Source organism: Nicotiana tomentosiformis, chromosome 2 (genome assembly GCF_000390325.3).
Source record: "Nicotiana tomentosiformis chromosome 2, ASM39032v3, whole genome shotgun sequence".
Classification (NCBI taxonomy): domain Eukaryota; kingdom Viridiplantae; phylum Streptophyta; class Magnoliopsida; order Solanales; family Solanaceae; genus Nicotiana; species Nicotiana tomentosiformis.
The window spans coordinates 129,445,297-129,466,347 of NC_090813.1; positions in this window are offsets into that span (position 1 = coordinate 129,445,297).

Sequence of the window (21,051 nt, forward strand, 5' to 3'; positions counted from 1 at the left end):
AGAGATATGACTTAAACTAAACTAATACAAATTTATAAGAGAAGAGAGCTTATAAAGTAAAATAATAATTTAATGTAACATAAAATAAACAATTTAAGTTGAACTAACAAATTATAAATAATTTTAAAGATTGCACTTGCATATTTTAGCAAAAATAATGTAAGATTTCATTTTGTAGAAAAGTTTGATCCTTATAAAGTAAAATAAATTGTAAAATATTTCCTACTAGATTTTAGTAAAGAGATGAAATGTAAAATAAAAATAAAGTATAAAAATAGAGATAAAAACTAAAGCACATAGAGGAAAAGGAAGAATCAACTAACTGGGTAACTATTTATTAGTCCCTTAAGCCTACAAAAACTATGCAAGAGAAGCTGCCCAAGTGCTGCAACTCAGTTTTGAACTCAGGACCTACACTAAAGTTTGAACCCGCTTGACCATCTTTCCAAAGGATGATCCTTGGTCAAGTGGGTTCAACAAAGGCTTATATCTATATTTTACAGAACTAAACATATATAAAATATCAAAAGTTTTCCACGAAGCGGGTTCATATGAACCCTCTTAGCTCTAGATAGGCCTGCCCCTAGTTATAGTTGTACACGACTGTATTCACATGTATTCGCGTTATGTATTCATGAATACACTAACGGCAATCACCTTAAAAATTGGTTCGTCCAGCTGCCTAATAACGGAAATATGATCAATTAGCTTGATACACTCATAATATAACTCAACAAAATCAATTTTAATACGCCTCATTATCAACCCAATTAATTATAATAATTTTCAGTCGTATTTAACTTTTGTATTTAATGTATTTCAATATTTGTGTTTTACTATTGCATTTATTAGATTCAATATTTGTATTTACTGCATTCGCTATTTTGTATTCAGTGTATTCAAATATATTTGTATTAACAGTATTTTAGTTATTCCTAATACATGTTATTACTGATATACTTAATATATTTCATTGATTGTATTCACTGTATTTCTATTTGTATTCAGTGTATTTTTACTCTATTTCATTATATTTTAAAATTAAATATATTCACTGTTTATATTCTGTTCTATTTTAATGTTCGTATTCAGTATATTTCAATATTTATATCATGTATTCATGCATACTGTAAAAAAAATACAGACATTCGAAATACATAAATACATGCAAAAAAATATATTTATACAAAATACAACGTGTTTGAGTGAATTTATACATAATACAATCTATTTGTATCATTGTATGTGACTAAATAGCAAAGAAGAGAAGAAAGTTCGTCAGAGATGGCGTTTTCCGGCCAAGAAAAGAAGAAAGTTTGTCGGATCCGTACAGAATACAGTATGTGTCGTTCATGTTACAGTACTCATGCTCTACTCGGATTATTCCGACATCGTTTTTGCTCCCCGCGCAGTGGCCCTAGCCTCAGAGCGACGAGTCCCTCTTTGCTATGGAGGAATCTGATTTTGAAGAAAAGGCCTGTCTTTCCCCTCTTTCTCCCAACAGTTTAGAAGTATTTTTAATTGCAAAAACCCTAGAGGATTCAACTAGAGAATTCACGATTAGAAGTAGGTATTTTGCTCGAAGAGAGAGAGAGAGAGAGAAAAGAAAATTTTAGAGAGAGAATCGTGTGTTAATTGAAAGAAAGAGAGAGGAAAAAACATAAATAGCGTATTTCATGTCTCAATGGTAGTATATACCATAAATACCTATTTTGCTATAAAATATAAAAGGTAGTTGTTGTGAGCACCTAATTTTTGACTATATTTGAAATTCAAATATAGTCAAAAATTAGGTGCTCACATCTATAAAAAATAATATTTTAAAATAATTTTGGTTTATAATAAATCGGGTGTATACCTTTGCTGTAAGAGGTAAAATTTCCTATGTATTATGTACTACATTCGAAACTTATTTAGCTTCACTGTTTAGGTTTTAACTTAATTATAAATTGATATACAATTTACCAGTTATATACAAATAAGTTTTAAATGAGTATCCTTCATAATAGTCACTCCCAAAAATAATAGTGAATTAGATATATATGGCTAGCAAATGTATATACATGGCTAGCAAATGTAATTATTTTTTAACAATCGGCCAAGTGTAACTTGCCTAGTCTAAAGTCTAAATAGCCTTATTAAAAATTACAGAAATAACTACTCATTCAATAACTTAAACTAAAACTAGCCAAAGATATATATGTATAATATGTCCGTAATTTAGTATATAATTTATTGATACTGACTAAGAAAAAATAAATAGTGAATCGCCAGATATTTTGTAAGGATCATGTTCTGAAAAAAATCACGGACTGTTATGATATCTATGTTTAATTCCAAACATTACGAGTAGGGGCGGATTTAGGGGGTCGGAATAGGGTTCACCCGAACCCCCTTTGCCATTATATATAAGACAAATTTTGTTTCTTACATCTATATATTATATTTTGAATCCCCTTGACATATCCCCAAAAGCATAACTTAGTGGTCAAGGGTGTCATGGCCCAAATCGATGGGCCGCGACGGGCACCCGATACCTTACTCAACCGAGTACCAACGTAACGTATCTTTTGTATCATACTATCATAGATAAATGAGCTTGAGAGGCTGTCGTGAGATAAGTAGAATAAAACATGAGGAAACACTCAATATTGGACGACCCAACATTCAATACAAACTTATACATATGACATAGGGGCATATAAGACCAAAATGATCACTCGTACACTGAACATAGGCAGACAAGGCCTTACAATCTTTCACGTGCATGACATATGTCTACAAGCCTCTAAGAGTAGATAAACACCACAAAGGTCGGGACAGAGCCCCGCCATACCAATCAATACATGTCCTAATCATACTGACCAAATAAGCAACTCCGAAGCAAATGGAGCGCACCAACACCTTCCGCTGAGCTGATAGCCTATTTGGAGGACTCTCAACCTGTCTATCGGAACCTGCGGGCATGAAATACAGCTTACCCAGGCAAAAGGGACGTCAGTACAAATAATGTACCGGGTATGTAAGGAATAAAAATCAGTAAATAAAAGACATAGAGAAACATGGAGTAAAAGACTCAACATGTAAGTCTGAATAGCTCTTAAATCATTTCATATTTATAAGTCATGCATATGCATATAAATGCCATACCATGTATAGGTATATGCATTCATAACATCATCAAGCTTCTAAGGGCATCCCATCATATCATTTCGGCCACTGTGGGCAAATCGTCAACGTATACCAGCTGATCAGGTGGTGGTGCGTATATAACGCCATAACCTTTTTCCATAACCCGTATACATTTAATATACGCATATATAACGCCATCTGGTCATGGGAATGTATATGTATAAATGCATGAAATGCATAAGAAGTGCGTTAATAAGATTTCTCGGTATGTCATAAGACCAATATGCCTTCGGATAAATTTTACCAACTACGTATTTTTCTGAGACCCTTGAACAGATGATAGAATAATATGATACATGGGGAATCAAAAACATAGGCATCTCTAGCATTTCTATGAATAGAGTCATTTATGAAAGTTGTGTATTTGCTCGTTTCGTTTGTGTCGTATGGATCATGCTAAAAGGAAAGAAGGGATAGCCTTAACACACCTCAGCCGGTTCTCTTGACAATACCTCTAACACACGTCAATTGCGACAACACGTAACGGCGGATCGAAGTAGGGAAAAATTTGTATGATATTCTTGAGAAAGATTACATCGTACTCCCCTAGAATCGCAAAATTCCGTTGCTATTATTCTAAGAAGTCTCGTAGTATAACTTCGGATGACTTTTGCTGAAGCCTTCTTTGACATTGTAGAGATTCAAAATGAATTAGAGATGTCTCTTTAATCTTTGGGTGTGGGTCCCTCTTGATAAGGCTTACTTAACACCAAAATTCCTTCAATTTTGCCTCCTTGTAATGTGATTTAAGAGTCAATTAATTGATCACATGTTGCTCCCATGCTGGGCCTTTATCAAGCCTATCCAATAATTAACCCTTTTCCTTAATCAACTTATTAATCCCTCCTAATTCAATAATTAACCAATTACCCATATAATTAAGAATTATCTCGAATTACTTAAAATACTACTTACTTTTAACACATTTTATACATCATACTGTCATGGTCACATGGTACCTTGTATGGCACTAGTCCATAAATACAGTGTATTATAGCTTGGACCGTATTTTATCTCAAAATATCAAACTTCGACGAAACTCATTTTCTTCGATTCGCTTACCCTTTCACCTTCATCAATTTACTTATCACTTGCTTGAAATAGCAAAATATTTATAATCTTAAAATAATCTCATTCCCAAGATTATGTCGATTAACTTACGATGAAACTTTAATGTACGAAAATGCGAGATGTAACATCTCATTTTTGAGCTTTCATCAATTTACTTATGGCGTACTTTCACGTGCGAAATCATGTGGTGTAACATCATTCCCCCATTTGGAACATTCGTCCTCGAATGTTGACTGGTGCACTTTATCATTCTCATAACCCATATCTCCTGCGAATACTTTAATACTCTCCTTGCCATTTAGGTAACTATTCTGTAAATAAATCCAAAGGCTAGGGCATTCCCCCCATTTAGGCATCTTTCTCACACGATGACTTGTGGTCGAAATTCTTTTAATCTCGTAAATATTGCTACCTCCTATCATGCAGTAAGTACGTCTTTGTCCTTGTATGTGTGCCTATGCGACTCTTTCCTCCTCTTTCCTCCAGCTTTTAGCCAGTCTCTAGGTCTCACTTTGTGAACATATACGGAATTATGGCTTTACTAGATCTAAGTAGGTCATACTATACCATAACTCTTACTTTGATTTACCGTTACTGAGGCCTTCTACCAAACTCCAGGTTACTCTCGTTGCTTATCTTATATGTATAAATCTAAGTCCTTTAATGCTTTCTCATTACTGTTCATCTTAAGAATGGCATCCTTATCTCCTCTAATACGTTGGAACCTTATCCATCTATCGTTGATTCCCCTTAATGTTGATCTATAATTTACTACTAATAACTTGAAACCTATTACGTAATGCATTGTCACTAGGGCTTACATCTCATCGGGGAATATCTGAAATGATTAGATTGATCCACCTGGGGCAATACTATACTTCCATAACTATATTTCATAGCATCCCAATGTGATTCACCTTATGGGGGTATTCTAATCCTGTGTCGTCCATGAAATCCTTTTTTTTTTCTTCAAATCATTACTCAATCGAAGGACCAAACGTCATTCTTTATCTATTCTAATCCCGTGTCTCACTCTTATTCTATTATCAAAGCAATATTCCATATCTTCTAAATGTTATTAGTCTTAGACTCCTTTGAGTTTATTCAGGTTATATTGAGCTTTCTATAACTTAGAGAAACCATTTGCTCTCTTGTTTTCATGGGCTTAATCCCGAGGAATTATCCATTCTCGTCACTTTATCACTCGCCTTTCCTTATCCTTACACATGTCATTCCTAAAACTTCGTCACTCTACCATACTTTAGCTTGCGACCTACACATATCCATTTATACTACTCGCAACCTTCCTTCAACTTGATTGCACCATAGATTTCCTTATGTTATTGTGGGACATCAAGCGAGACATCACATCATCTCTAGCTCTTCTTTACCCTCTTAACTAGACCTCTTAGTACCTAGAAACCATGGGTTGGAAGATATGCCACTGACGACGCCGCTATCATTACTGGATACTAAATCCCCGCGCTTCTAGCCTTCTATCCGAAGTATGAACTATTCACAACCTTCTACATTTGAGTATCTCGTACGTTGTTCACCTTTACCTTACTTACCTTAAAAAATCTCGCATCATATCTTCTATCTCTTTCATGACCTCCCTTCCACATGGGTATAATTCACATCTACAACTTGAAGCTCTATTATAATACTTGTACCTCTGGTGCATACACAATCCGATGTGAGCTTTATACTGACTTCTTATGAGTCTGGTACTTTTCTAACTGGCTTTATCGTAGAGCCGTTATAAAATATGGTTGTACTATCTCTCTTATACCTCTGATATTAAGAGTGATTCTGCAATGATCTCAATCACGATTTCTATAATTTTTTGGGTCCAATAATCAGACTCATGATTTACTTGGTTGATGTAACTCTTTAGTTTCCTCTTCCCTCTGATCAGCCTGTATGTAGGCTTAAGCTACCTTCCGATCTGCGGCTCATGGTATTAATTATTACTTTAACCTTTCATGGACGCTATGGAATATCCATGATACAATCTTCTAACAATTCAATCCTTTGTTTGTGACTTGGACTCAATTCTTTCTTTTAACTTATACCGGAGTCTTCTACGGCTGTATGATTGTCATCAACATATATACTGCATGGATAATACTCTGAAATCTTAAGTATGTTCATAACGTAACTAACTTTGGATCATTGATCGAATAATTCTTTCGTTCCTTCTCAACTTTCTTTAAACATAAGCTATTACTTTTCCTGGTCTTTCGGCTCCCTTATTGCGTGCATACTTAGCTTATCTTAGTTCCCACGCATGCCAGAATTTTTGTGCAACTCATACAATCTCGAATATTTCTTTTGATTTTACTTCTCGTTCATTAGCCACGGTAGGTGCCACTTTCTTTTTGAGTGCATACAATGTTATAATGAGACTGTTTTTACATGACCATTTCTTCTTCAAGTTACTATGTTTAGGTTGAAGCATTCTTCCTTATTTTCTCAGCTAGTCTTTCATTGTAGTACTTAGGGAGGACCCTCTAACTCTTGTAAAGTTGCGAGCTTATTACATCGCATACTCGACGGAATTTCTGATGTCTTTCCTCGCCTATAATTATCCGTAGTTACTTACCTCTACACCCTTGTGCTTGTAGGGTTGCTTATGAACTGATATTTTGACCGTCTTCCCAGTGGCACTCTCTTTTATTTCTGTAACACTCATACGGTACCTTTAACTACCCCAACTCCTATCTGAATATTTCTCAAGGGTCGCGATGTCATATATGCGAGACTGAATTCCCCATGTTGGGGTTCACTATGTTTATCTTGCATGATCTGTTGATTTATTTGTATCCTCTTGTCTAGCCATAACTAGGCTCTTCCTGAACAAACTGCTAACTATTCGTTGGCCCATTCTCATATCAATATTTCGCGTAATCTTTCTTGGGTTATTTCATTTATCTTAACTTACGTCTCGCACTGGCTTTTTATAATCAATAACATCTCGGACAGGAACCCTTACTTCCTCTCCTTGACGTCGTGATTGCATAATATTCTAGAATCGTAGAATATCTATACGATTTGGATAACTACAATCTCATTCCTTTCTTATTTTTATCACAATCTTCCTTTATCATTCTATAGTTACTAGAACAACTTAATTATGACTTAATGTCATATCCCTCCCCCCCTTTAGGGGAGTACTAAGATTTAGTGCTACGACAATCTACCTATAGATGTTTTACCTCTTCATCTTTGGCGTCTTTTTACATCATCGATGACCCTTACTCACCTTGTGGTAATCCTTCTATACTAAGGATAACAAAATTCCTTACTCACGAGGGTGACGCCTAGTATAGCTGGCATACATAGTCCCTTAAGCTTAACTTTGCTCACATTGCTTGCTTTAGGGAAGCGTCTTCCTGGGTGACCTTTAAAAGTTATTCTTCTGTCGTCAATTCTATTATTGCCGGAACGCAATCTCTGAAATTCCCATTATACCAACTATTATCAAATTACTCATTCCCAAATTCATGTTTAGTTTACCTTGCTCACCAGCCCATACTGATTTGTATTACTCTGGGGTCTAACTTTTCCTTATGGTAAGCCCGTTAGAGTCACTAACTTTTTTCTCAAAATGAGGATATGAATTTATGGCCTATACTCTTTTGTTGACTCAAGGCTTGTCACCTCTCGTCTTTTCCCTCACTTGACTATAGACTATGTAATACTTTCATTTTTTTAATCTACCGTTGTCATCTATGTATCACATATTATGCATAATGTTTCATTAACTCTCTTCTTATTTCCCTGCTAACATTTCTGTCTATCACTTTATTCCGAAAACTTCAACAAGATAATTTTTTGCTTTTAGCTCCCCTTGCTCCATCCACTGGCTCTTCGGGTTGCCTAACATTCTCTCTCTACTAGGGACGAGAGCCACACTAAGATGATATTTATCATTCTTGGATTCCCACTGCCTATTTTCTAAACATTTTAGTATTCATAACTGGCTATACAATTCTAAAGCTCACTATCTGGGTGTCTCACAAGGAGATCCATTACCATGTTTGCACTATCCTTCGAAAATATCAACTAACACAAACAATTCATTTATCATTTTGGATTACTCTAACCCTAGCCGGATCTTGATATCCCGTCCTTCTCTTAAACCATATATGTTAGTTCTCATAGGGCATAACTGAGATGGGTGTGGCCGATTGTACATACATCTGTTATTGTTGAAGGTAACTCAAAAGGCTTATATTTCTCTGTCTAAATTTTAAATACTGATAATCTTCAATAACTGGGCGCCTCGTACCCTTCTTCACCTTGCTTCTTTTACTTATTGAAACTTGTATCTACCTTCTAAATCTCTCATTTCTTTTCACCATATGGGTGGATGGATATTCTTGCCTTAGGGCTCCCTATCAAGAAGCTTACACGTCTTGGTACACACTTGTTCTACTGAAGACTTCACATCTACTCATCATAAGCATGATGCAAAATCGAGTTCCTCTGACTCAACTCTTCCACAACCACATTCAATCTTTTACCAGCTGTCTTTCTGGATATATGTACTGTTGTATTACGAATAAGATAGAGTTTAGAAAATTGAGTTCTTACAACTAAGCTCTGTCACACGATCTAGAGTAAGAAGAAAGAGCGACAGTCCTAAATGCCCTGTAGCCTCTTGTTTATAAGTGTGGTGCACAACGCACCCATAAATAAGACTCTACTAGACACGACTTGCAGACTTCATTAGATAGAATTGCTCTGATACCACTTTTGTCACGATCCAAACCGATGGGCCGCGACGGACACCCGATACCTTACTCAATCACCAACGTAACGTATTTTTTGTATAATACTATCATAGATAAATGAGCCAGAGAGGCTGTCGTGAGATAAGTAGAATAAAACATGAGGAAATACTAAACATTGGACGACCCAACATGTAATACAAACTTGTACATATGACATACAGGCCTATAAGACCAAAATGATCACTCGTACATTGAACATAGACCGACAAGTCTATACAATCTTTCACGTACACGACATATGTCTACAAGCCTCTAAGAGTAGATAAACACCATAAAGGTCGGGACAGAGCCCCGCCATACTAATCAATGCATGTCCTAATCATACGGACCAAACAAGTAACTACGGAGTAAATGGAGCTCACCAACACCTTTCGCTGAGCTGATAGCCTATTTAGAGTACTCTCAACCTGTCTATCGGGACCTGCGGGCATGAAACACAGCATCCCCAAACAAAAGGGTGTAACGAACCGACCGGTCGTTTTGAGTATTATAACCCCGTTCCCCCATTTACTGCTCAATTTATGCTTTATAATTGTTATGTGACTCACCGGGGTGGTCAGTTCGGGTTCGGTGAGGTTTTTGAAATGAATTGGAACACTTAGTTCCAAAGTTTAAACTTAAGTTGAAAAGGGTGACTGGATGTCGACCTATGTGTAAACAATCCCGAAATAAAATTTTCATGATTTCAATAGCTCCGTATGGTAATTTTGGACTTAGGAGCGTGTCCGGAAAATTATTTGGAGGCCCGCAGTTAAATTAGGCTTGAAATGGCTAAAATAAAAATTTAAGTTTGGAGGTTTCACCGGGGAGTTGACTTTTTGATATCGGGGTCGGAATCCTGTTTTGAAATTTTTCATAGCTCTATTATGTCATTTATGACTTGTGTGCAAATTTTGAGGTAAATCGGACTTGATTTGATATGTTTCAGCATCAAATGTAAAAGTTAGAATTTCTAAGTTTCATTAATCTTGAATTGGGGTATAATTCGTGGTTTTAGCGTTGTTTGATGTGATTTAAGGTTTCGACTAAGATCGTATGATGTTTTAGGACTTGTCGGTATATTTGGTTGAGGTCCCGGGGGCCTCGGGTGAGTTCCGGATGGTTAACGGATCAAATTTGAACTTAGAATAACTGAAACTTGTTGTTGCCTACTGATGCAATCACACCTGCGGAATATGTCTCGCAGAAGCGAGCGTGAGAGTGAAGAAGCGGAAATGGAAGAATGGAGCAGTGGCCGGAGGTGCGAAGGAAAATACCACATCTGCGGGACCGCAGATGCAGATAAGGGATCGCAGAAGCGAAGCTAGCCGCAGAAGCGAGAGAGGTCTTCGCATCTGCGAAAGCGCATATGCGGTCACGTGCATCGCAGATGCGAAAGCACTGACCAGATTACAAAATAGAGGGGTTCCGACATTTTTGTCATTTTATACATTTTCAACACGGTTTTGGGTGATTTTTCAGAGAGAATTCACGGGAAAACTTGAGGTTAGTCCCTTGTGATCATTTCTACTCCATAATATTGAATTATCATCGAATAATCCGACTAGATTACATGTTTTTGAGGTGTAAATCTGGGATTTGAACTTAGGGATTTGAAAATAAGATTTGAAGATTTGGAGGTCGAGTTGAGATCGGATTTTAGTCATTTTAGTATGGTTACACTCGTGGTAGAATGGGCGTTCATATTTCATAACTTTCGCCGGATTCCGAGACGTGGGCCCCACAGGCAATTTTTGAGTTAATTTCGAATATTTATTGAAAAATATAGTATTTTTTTATGAAATTGATTCCTATAATTTTTGTTGACTGTATCAAATTATTTTGGCTAGATTCAAGCCATTCAGAGTTGGATAATCGAGGAAAAGACCTACTAGTGGATTAAATTGGAGCAAGTCGAGGTAAGTGACTTGTCTAACCTTATGTGGGGGAAATTTTCTCTTAGGATTGGTATTGATATGATAATTGTGATGTATTGAAAGTCATGTACACGAGGTGACGAGTGTGTACACAAGCTAAATGTGGAAGATTATGTCTTTAAATTGTGTATGTTACTGATACATACTAATTAAATTATTTTATCATGTTATATTCATCATCATTAATCCATCCTATGTTTTCAAAATTTGCCTGACATTTTTTCTACTAATTGCTTTACCTATTTAGTTGAAACTTTGTTTCTTTTATTCTGTGCTCAATATTTGAAAGTTGAATTTCTTAATTGAATTATTATTAATATGAAGTATTTGACATTTTAAATTTGGTATTGAGGCAACGTGCTTAAAATTTGTGAAATATTATTTTCGCTGAGTTATTCATTCCCGAATATTCTGTGAGATTTTTATACTCATTGTGATTGAGTTGTGATCTACATATTGTGGAAACAATTGTTGTTATTGATTTATTTTGGCAAATTGAAATATTTGAGCACTTGAGGTGCATATTGTGATATATTGTGATATTGATACGCATGTGGTGGTATAAGGTCTGGGTGTTGAAACGCATGCGGTGAGATAAGGGTGGCTTGATACGTGTGACTAGTAGGGAAACTACTAGAAGCCATGCGGTGTGATAATGGTGGCTAAAATGCGGGATGCTATTTTGGAAAAAATGTTTTCTTTAAAATAAATTGTGAAGGCTCCCGCGGTGATATAAGAAAATGAGATATTGTGAATTTATTTATGATTTGGGACTACGAGGCGGTACCTCGGTAGTGCCCTTGTTGATATTTCTTTATGGCTGCATTTGCCTTTGGTTATTTTGGTGATTTCTTTAAAGTTGTAAATTTCTGTTTTCTTTCCGCAAGGTATTATTTGCCATTTTTTTGTGTAATTTAATGGTGACATACTACTTGATTTATTTTCATTGTCATTTTATTGTTATTATATTATTAAACATTTCATCATGCCTTTTATTATTTCCAGTAGGGCCTGATCTGACCTCGTCACTACTCTACCGAAGTTAGGCTTGGCACTTATTGGGTACGGATATAGTGTACTCATACTATGCTTCTGTATATCTTTTTGTACAGATCCAGGTACATCCTACCAGTCTAGAAATCAGTGAGCTACCGATGTATGAGGACTTCAAGGTATATCTGCCAGCGTCCGCAGACCCCGGAGTCCCCTTCTATCCTTATTATGTTGCTTTCTTATTTTCTTTAGACTCTGATATATAGAGACATTGAGGATAAATTTTGGGAAGCTTGTGACTTATTTCTACCGAATTTTGGGAGATGTAATTTTGTGAATTGCAGATGTATTTATTTTGTATTTGTATTGTTATTCCGCATTGATAGGCTTACCTAGTCTTAGAGACTAGGTGCCATCACGACATCCTATGGAGGGATTTTGGGGTCGTAACAAGTTGGTATCAGAGCTCTAGGTTCATAGGTATTATGAGTCACAAACAGATTTAGTAGAATCTCGCGGATCGGTACGGATACATCTGTATTTATCTTTGGGAGGATATGGAACTGTTAGGAAATATTCACTTCTTTGATTCCTTATCATGCACATTTGTTGACTTCAATAATTTAAACTGTTGTCTTTCTATTCTCTCACAGATGGTGAGGACACGCACAACTGGATCCGATGATCAGACATACACGCCCTCTACTGAAGCCGCAAGAGTCCGGGGCCGGGGTAGAGGCTAAACCAGAGGCCGAGGAAGACCACGTGGTGCAGCCAGAGCACCTGCATCAGAGCCACTAGTAGCTCTAGTTGGAGAACAGGCACGTGAGACGCCTGTTACTACACCTGCATTTCAGGAGACTCTTGCCTAAATTTTGAGCATGTTTGGCAGTCTAGCTCAGGCTGGGTTGATTCCATTTGCTCCTGCCACATCTCAGGCCGGGAGAGGAGCACAAACTCCAACTGCCCGTACCCCAGATCCACGTGCCCAGGTTGACCATGCCCCAGAGGTTATACTAGTGCAGCCAGTTGTCCCAGTTCGGCCCGAGGTTAAGGCAACAGTTTTAGAGGGGGAGAAGCTCAGGCTCGAGAGGTACAAGAAGTACCACCCTTCCACTTTCAGCGGGTTAGCTTCAGAGGATGCTCCGGGTTTTCTTGAGGAATGTCACCGTATCCTCCGTACCATGGGTATTGTGGATTCCAATAGGGTTTCTTTCACGGCATTCCAGCTTAGAGGAGCGGCCTACCAGTGGTGGCGGGCATATGAGTTGGATAGTCCGGCTGAGGCAGCTTCACTTACTTGGACTCAATTTTCTGATATGTTCTTGTGGGAATATGTTCCTCAGAGTCTTAGAGATGCATGGCGCATAGAGTTTGAGCAGTTGCGCCAGGGTTCTATGACCGTGTTAGAGTATGTTGTCTGATTTAGTGATTTGGCCAGGCATGCACCAGCTTTAGTTGCTATTGTTCGAGAGCGGGTTCGCAGATTTATTGAGGGTCTCCATCCTATGATCAGATTTAGTATGGACCGAGAATTAGAGAGGGACATCACATACCAACAAATGGTGTCAATTGCTAGGAGATTGGAAGGTATGCAGATCCGGGAGAGGGAAAAGAGGGAATCTAAGAGACCCCGAGATTCTGGCACATATAATATTTCTCGTGCCCCAACTGCAGCCCGTCATGGTAGAGGTTATGTGAGCCGTCATATTTATTCAGCACTTCCAGCTTCCAGTGGTATTCCGGCTACTCCCAAACCTCAGGTTCCATATTATGCACCGGTAGTGTCTATTGTACCTCCCACATGGGGTGCCTTCAGCGGGCAGTCTAGTCGATCAGGCCCGAGCCAGTACCATCAGCCACGTCCTTTGAGGGCTTGTTTTGAGTGTTGTGACACTCGTCATATAATGAAGGGTTTCCCCAGATTTAGGAGGGGTGCACCTCCACAAATTTCTCAGGCCTCACCCATTCCACAGGGCCTTCAGGCTTCTCAGGCCATAATTACTACACCAGTTGCCACTCCACCTGCACAGCCAGCCAGAGGTGGAGGTCGGACATGTAGAGGTCGCCCTAGAGGGGGAGGCCAGGTAAGATATTATGCCATTCCTACTAGGACAGAGGCTGTTGCATCCGATTCTATTATCACAAGTATTATTCCGGTTTGTCATAGAGATGCATCAGTTTTATTTGATCCAGGCTCCACTTATTCTTATATGTCATCTTATTTTACCCCGTATTTGGGCGTATCACGTGATTCATTGAGTTTTTGTGTTTATGTATCTACACCTGTAGGTGAATCTATTATTGTGGACCGCGTGTATCGGTCGTGTTTAATTGTTATCAGTGGCTTTGAGACCATAGCTGATTTATTATTACTCAATATGGTAGATTTCGATATTATTTTGGGCATGGACTGGTTGTCACCCTATCACGCTATTCTTGATTGTTATGCCAAGATGGTGATGTTGGCTATGCCAGGTCTGTTGCGGCTAGAATGGATAGGTACCTCAGATTATGTTCCTAGCAGGGTTGTTTCATTTCTTAAGGCTCAACGGATGGTTGAGAAGGGGTATGATGTGTATCTGGCCTATGTGAGAGATGTTAGTATTGATACTCCTACCGTGGAGTCAGTTCCTATAGTAAGGGATTTTACTGATATATTTCCAGTGGATCTTCCGGGTATGCCACCCGACAGGGATATAGACTTTGGCATTGATTTGTTACCGGGCACTCAGCCCATTTCTATTCTGCCATATCGTATGGCCCTAGTAGAGTTGAAAGAATTAAAAGAGCAGTAACAATAACTGCTTGATAAAGGGTTCATTTGTCCTAGTGTATCGCCTTGGGGTGCTCATGCCTTATTTGTGAAAAAGAAGGATGGTTCTATGCGGATATGTATTGATTACTGCAAGTTGAACAAGGTTACAATGAAGAACAACTATCCATTGCCTCATATTGATGACCTATTTGATCAGCTTCAGGGTGCCAGGGTGTTCTCTAAGATTGACTTGCATTCAAGCTACCATCAATTGAAGATTCGAGAGCCAGATATCCTGAAGTCTGCTTTCAGGACTCGGTATGGTCATTATGAGTTTCTTGTAATGTCATTTGGGCTGACAAATGCCCCAGCAACATTTATGCATTTGATCAATAGTGTATTCCAGCCCTATATTGACTCCTTTGTCATTGTATTTATGGACGATATTCTGGTGTATTCCCGGAGTCGGGAGGATCACGAGCAGCACCTGAGGACTGTGCTTCAGACTTTGAGAGAAAAGAAGTTATATGCAAAATTTTCAAAGTGAGAATTTTGGTTTGATTCAGTGGGATTTTTGGGTCATATAGTTTCATGCGAATGGATCAAGGTGGATCCAAAGAAGATTAAAGCAGTGTAGAGTTAGTCCAGACCGTCCTCAGCTACGGAGATCCGGAGTTTTCTTGGTTTGACAGGGTATTATCGCCGATTTGTAGAGGGTTTCTCTTCTATTGTTGCACCTATGACTAAATTGACCCAGAAGGGTGCTCCGTTCAGGTGGACCGAGGAATGTGAGGAGAGCTTTCACAAGCTCAAGTCAGCTTTGACTACAGTCCCAGTATTGGTATTGCCTACATGTTCAGGGTCTTATACTGTGTATTGTGATGTACCACGTATTGGTCTCAGCACAGTGTTGATGCAAGATGGTATGGTGATTGCCTATGCGTCCAGGCAGTTAAAGGTGCATGAGAAGAATTATACTGTACATGACCTTGAGTTAGCAGCTATTGTTCATGCTTTAAAGATTTGGCGGCATTATTTGTACGGTGTCTATTGTGAGGTTTATACCGATCACCAGAGTTTACAACATTTGTTTTAGCAGAAAGATCTTAATTTGCGGCAGCGGAGGTGGTTGGAGTTACTTAAGGATTATGATGTCATCATTCTCTATCATCCCGGAAAGGCCAATATAGTGGTTGATGCCTTGAGTCGTAAGGTGGAGAGTTTGGGCAACTTAGCATATCTACCGGTAGCAGAGAGGCCTTTAGCCTTGGATGTTCATGCCTTGGCCAACCAGTTTGTCAGATTTGATATTTTCGAGCCGAGCCGAGTTTTGGATTGTGTGGTTTCTCAGTCTTCTTTTTATGATCGTATCAGAGATAATCAGTATGATGACCCCCATCTTCTTGTCCTTAAGGACACAATTCAGCAAGGTGATGCCAAGGAAGTCACAATTGGAGATGACAGTGTATTACGGATGCAGGGCATGTTATGTGTGCCTAATGTAGATGGGTTGCATGAGTTGATTCTCTAAGAGGCTCACAGTTTTCCGTACTCCATTCATCCGGGTGATGCAAAGATGTATCAGGACTTGAGACAACACTATTGGTGGAGGCAGATGAAGAAAGACATAGTGGAGTATGTAGCTCGGTGCCTAAATTGCCAGCAGGTGAAGTATGAGCATCAGCGACCGGGTGGATTGCTTTAGAAATTAGAGATTCCAAAATGGAAATGGGAGCGAATCACTATAGATTTTGTTGCCGGGATTCCACAGACTCAGAGGAAGTTCGATGCAGTTTGGGTGATTGTGGATATATTGACCAAGCCAGCGCATTTCATTCATGTGGTTACTACTTACTCTTCGGAGCAGCTGGCTTAGGTTTATATTTGCGAGATTGTCAGACTTCATGGCATACCGGTATCTTTCATCTCTGACCGGGGTACGCAGTTTACATCACGGTTCTGGAGGGAAGTACATCGTGAGTTGGGTACTCGGGTAGAGTTGAGTACAGTATTTTACCCTCAGACGGACGGGCAGTCCGAATGCACTATAAAGATACTGGAGGATATGTTTCGTGCGTGTGTGATAGATTTTGGGGGTGCTTAGGATCAATTCTTATCATTTGAAGAGTTTTCTTACAACAACAGTTATCAGTCGAGCATTCAGATGCCGTCGTACGAGGCCTTATATGGTAGGCGGTGCCGGTCTCCAGTGAGTTGGTTTGAACCGGGTGAAGCTAGACTATTGGGTACATACTTGGCTCAAGATGCTTTGGAAAAAAGGTAAATTGATTCAGGATCGACTTCGTACGGCCCAATATAGACAAAAGAGTTATGCGGATCGGAAGGTTCGTGATGTTGCATTCATTATTGGTGAGAGGGTCTTGCTATGAGTTTTGCCCATGAAGGGTGTTATGAGGTTCGGGAAGAAGGGCAAGTTGAGCCCGGGATATATCACACCTTTTGAGATTTTTGAAAGAATTGGAGAGGTGGCTTATAGACTTGCACTACCATCTAATCTCACTGCAGTTCATCCAGTGTTCCATGTTTCCATGCTCTGAAAGTATCACGGCGATCCATCTCATATGTTAGACTTCAGCTCAGTCCAGTTGGATAAAGATCTATCTTATGTTGAGGAACCAACGTCTATCTTGGACACACATGTTATAAAATTGAGATCGAAGAGCATCGCTTCACTAAAAGTACAGTGGAGGGGTCATCCGGTTGAGAAGGCGACTTGGGAGACCAAGCATGATATGTGCAACCGCTATCCTCATCTTTTGACCACTCCAGGTATAATTCTAAACTCGTTCGAGGACGAACGTTTGTTTAAGAGGGGGAGAATGTAACGACCCGACCGATCGTTTTGAGTATTACAATCCCGTTCCCCCATTTACTTCTCAATTTATGCTTTATAATTGTTATGTGACTCGTCGGGGTAGTCAGTTCGGGTTCGGTGAGGTTTTTGGAATGAATTGGAATACTTAGTTCCAAAGTTTAAACTTAAGTTGAAAAAGATGGCTGGATGTCGACCTATGTGTAAACGACCCCGGAATAAAATTTTGATAAATCCAATAGCTCCGTATGGTAATTTTGGACTTAAGAGCGTGTCCGAAAAATTATTTGGAGGCTCGTTGTTAAATTAGGCTTGAAATTGCTAAAATAGAAATTTAAGTTTGGAAGTTTGACCGGGGAGTTGACTTTTTGATATCGAGGTTGGAATCCAGTTCTGAAAATTTTCATAGCTCTGTTATGTCATTTATGACTTGTGTGCAAAATCTGAGGTAAATCAGACCTTATTTGATAGGTTTCGGCATCGAATGTAGAAGTTAGAATTTCTAAGTTTCATTAAGTTTGAATTGGGGTATGATTTGTGATTTTAGCGTTGTTTGATGCGATTTGAGGTTTTGACTAAGTTCATATGATATTTTAGCACTTGTTAGTATGTTTGGTTGAGGTCCAGGGGCCTCGGGGTGAGTTTTGGATGGTTAACGGATCAAATTTGGACTTAGAACAATTGAAACTTGTTACTGCCTATTGATGCAATCGCACCTGTGGAATTTGGCTAGCAGGTGTGAGCTCGCAGGAGCGAGCGTGGGAGCGCAAAACGATAGAAGCGGAAAAGGAAGAGTGGAGCAGTGGCCGCAGGTGTGAAGGAAAATACTGCAGATGCGGACAAGGGATCGCAGAAGCGAAGCTAGCCGCAGAAGCGAGGGAGGTCTTCGCATCTGCGAAAGCGGAGATGCGGTCGCGTGCATCGCAAGTGCGAAAGTATTGACCGGATTACAAAACAGAGGGGTTCCGATAATTTTGTCATTTTGGACATTTTCAACACGGTTTTGGGCGATTTATCAAAAAGAATACACAGGAAAACTTGAGGTTAGTCCCTTGTGATCATTTCTACTCCATAATATTGAATTATCATCGAATAATCCGACTAGATTACATGTTTTTGAGGTGTAAATCTGGGATTTGAACTTAGGGATTTGAAAATAAGATTTGAAGATTTGGAGGTCGAGTTGAGGTCGGATTTTAGTCATTTTGGTATGGTTAGACTCGTGGTAGAATGGATGTTCATATTTCGTAACTTTCGCCGTATTCCGAGACGTCGATGTTTGAGTTAATTTCGAATATTTATTGAAAAATGTAGTGTTTCTTATAAAATTGATTCCTATAATTTTTGTTGACTATATCGAATTATTTTGGCTAGATTCGAGCCATTCAGAGTTGGATAGTCGAGGAAAAGACCTACTAGTGGATTAAATTGGAGCAAGTCGAGGTAAGTGACTTGTCTAACCTTGTGGGGGAGGGGGGGAGGGAAATTTCACTTAGGATTGGTATTGATATGATAATTGTGATGTATTGAAAGTCGTGTACACGAGGTGACGAGTGTGTACACAAGCTAAATGTGGAAGATTATGTCTTTAAATTGTGTATGTTACTGATACAAACTAATTAAATTATTCTATCATGTTATATTTATCATCATTGATCCATTATATATTTTTAAAATTTGCCTGACATTTTTCATACTAATTGCTTTACATGTTTAGTTGAAACTTTGTTTCTTTTATTCTGTGCTCCATATTTGAAAGTTGAATTTCTTAATTGAATTATTATTAATATGAAGTATTTGACATTTTAAATTTGGTATTGACGCAACGTGAATTTGTGAAATATTATTTTTGCTGAGTTATTCATTCTCGAATATTCTGTGAGATATTTATACTTATTGTGATTGAGACGTGAGTTCCATATTGTGGAAAATATTGTTGTTGTTGATTTATTTTGGTAAATTGAAATATTTGAGCACTTGAGGTGCATATTGTGATATATTGTGATATTGATACGCATGTGGTGGTATAAGGTCTGGGTGTTAAAACGCATGCAGTGAGATAAGGGTGGCTTGATACGTGTGGCTAGTAGGGGAACTACTAGAAGTCATGCGTGTGATAATGGTGGTTAAAATGCGGGATGCTATTTTGGAAAAAATATTTTCTTTAAAATAAATTGTGAAGGCTCCCGCGGTGATATAAGAAAATGAGATATTGTGAATTTATTTATGATTTGGGACAACGAGGCGGTACCTCGGGAGTGCCCTTGTTGATATTTCTTTATGGCTGCATTTGCCTTTGGTTATTTTGGTGATTTCTTTAAAGTTGTAAATTTCTGTTTTCTTTCCGCAAGGTATTATTTGCCATTATTTGTGTAATTTAATGGTGACATACTACTTGATTTATTTCCATTGTCATTTTATTGTTATTATATTGTTAAACATTTCATCATGCCTTTTATTATTTCCAGTAGGGCCTGACCTGACCTAGTCACTACTCTACCGAGGTTAGACTTGGCACTTATTGGGTACCGATGTGGTGTACTCATATTATGCTTCTGCACATCTTTTTGTGCAGATCCAGGTATATCCTACAAGTCTAGACATCAGTGAGCTACCGGTGTACGGAGACTTCGAGGTATATCTGCCAGCGTCCGCAGACCCCGGAGTCCCCTTCTATCCTTATTATGTTGCTTCCTTATTTTCTTTAGACTCTGATATATAAAAATATTGAGGATAAATTCTTAGAAGCTTGTGACTTATTTCTACCGGATTTTGGTAGATGTAATTTTTGTGAATTGCAAATATATTTATTTCGTATTTTTATTGTTATTCCGCATTGATAGGCTTACCTAGTCTTAGAGACTAGGTGCTATCACGACATCTTACGGAGAAAATTTGGGGTCGTGACAAATGGACGTCATTATAAATAATGTACCGAGTATATAAGGAATGAAAATCAGTAAATAAAAGACATAGAGAAACATGGAGTAAAAGACTCAGCATGTAAGTCTGAATAGTTTTGTAATCATTTCATATTTATAATGCCATGCATATGCGTATAAATGTCATACCATGCATAGGTATATGCGTTCATAATATCATCAAGCCTCTGAGGGCATCCCATCATATAATTTCGGCCATTGTGGGCAAATCGTCAATGTATACCAGCTGATCAGGTGGTGGTGCATATATAACACCGTAACCTTTTCCCATATCCCATATACATATAATATACGCGTATATAACGCCATCTGGTCATGGGTCAATGTACATGTATAAATGCATGAAATGCATAAGAAGTGCGTTAAAAAGATTTCTCGGTATGTCATAAGATCAATATGCCTTCGGATAAATTTTATCAACTACGTATTTTTCTGAGACCCATGAACAGATGATAGAATAATAGGACACACGGAGAATCAAGAACATAAGCATCTCTAGCATTTCTATGAATAGAGTCATTTATGAAAGTTGTGCATTTGCTCGTTT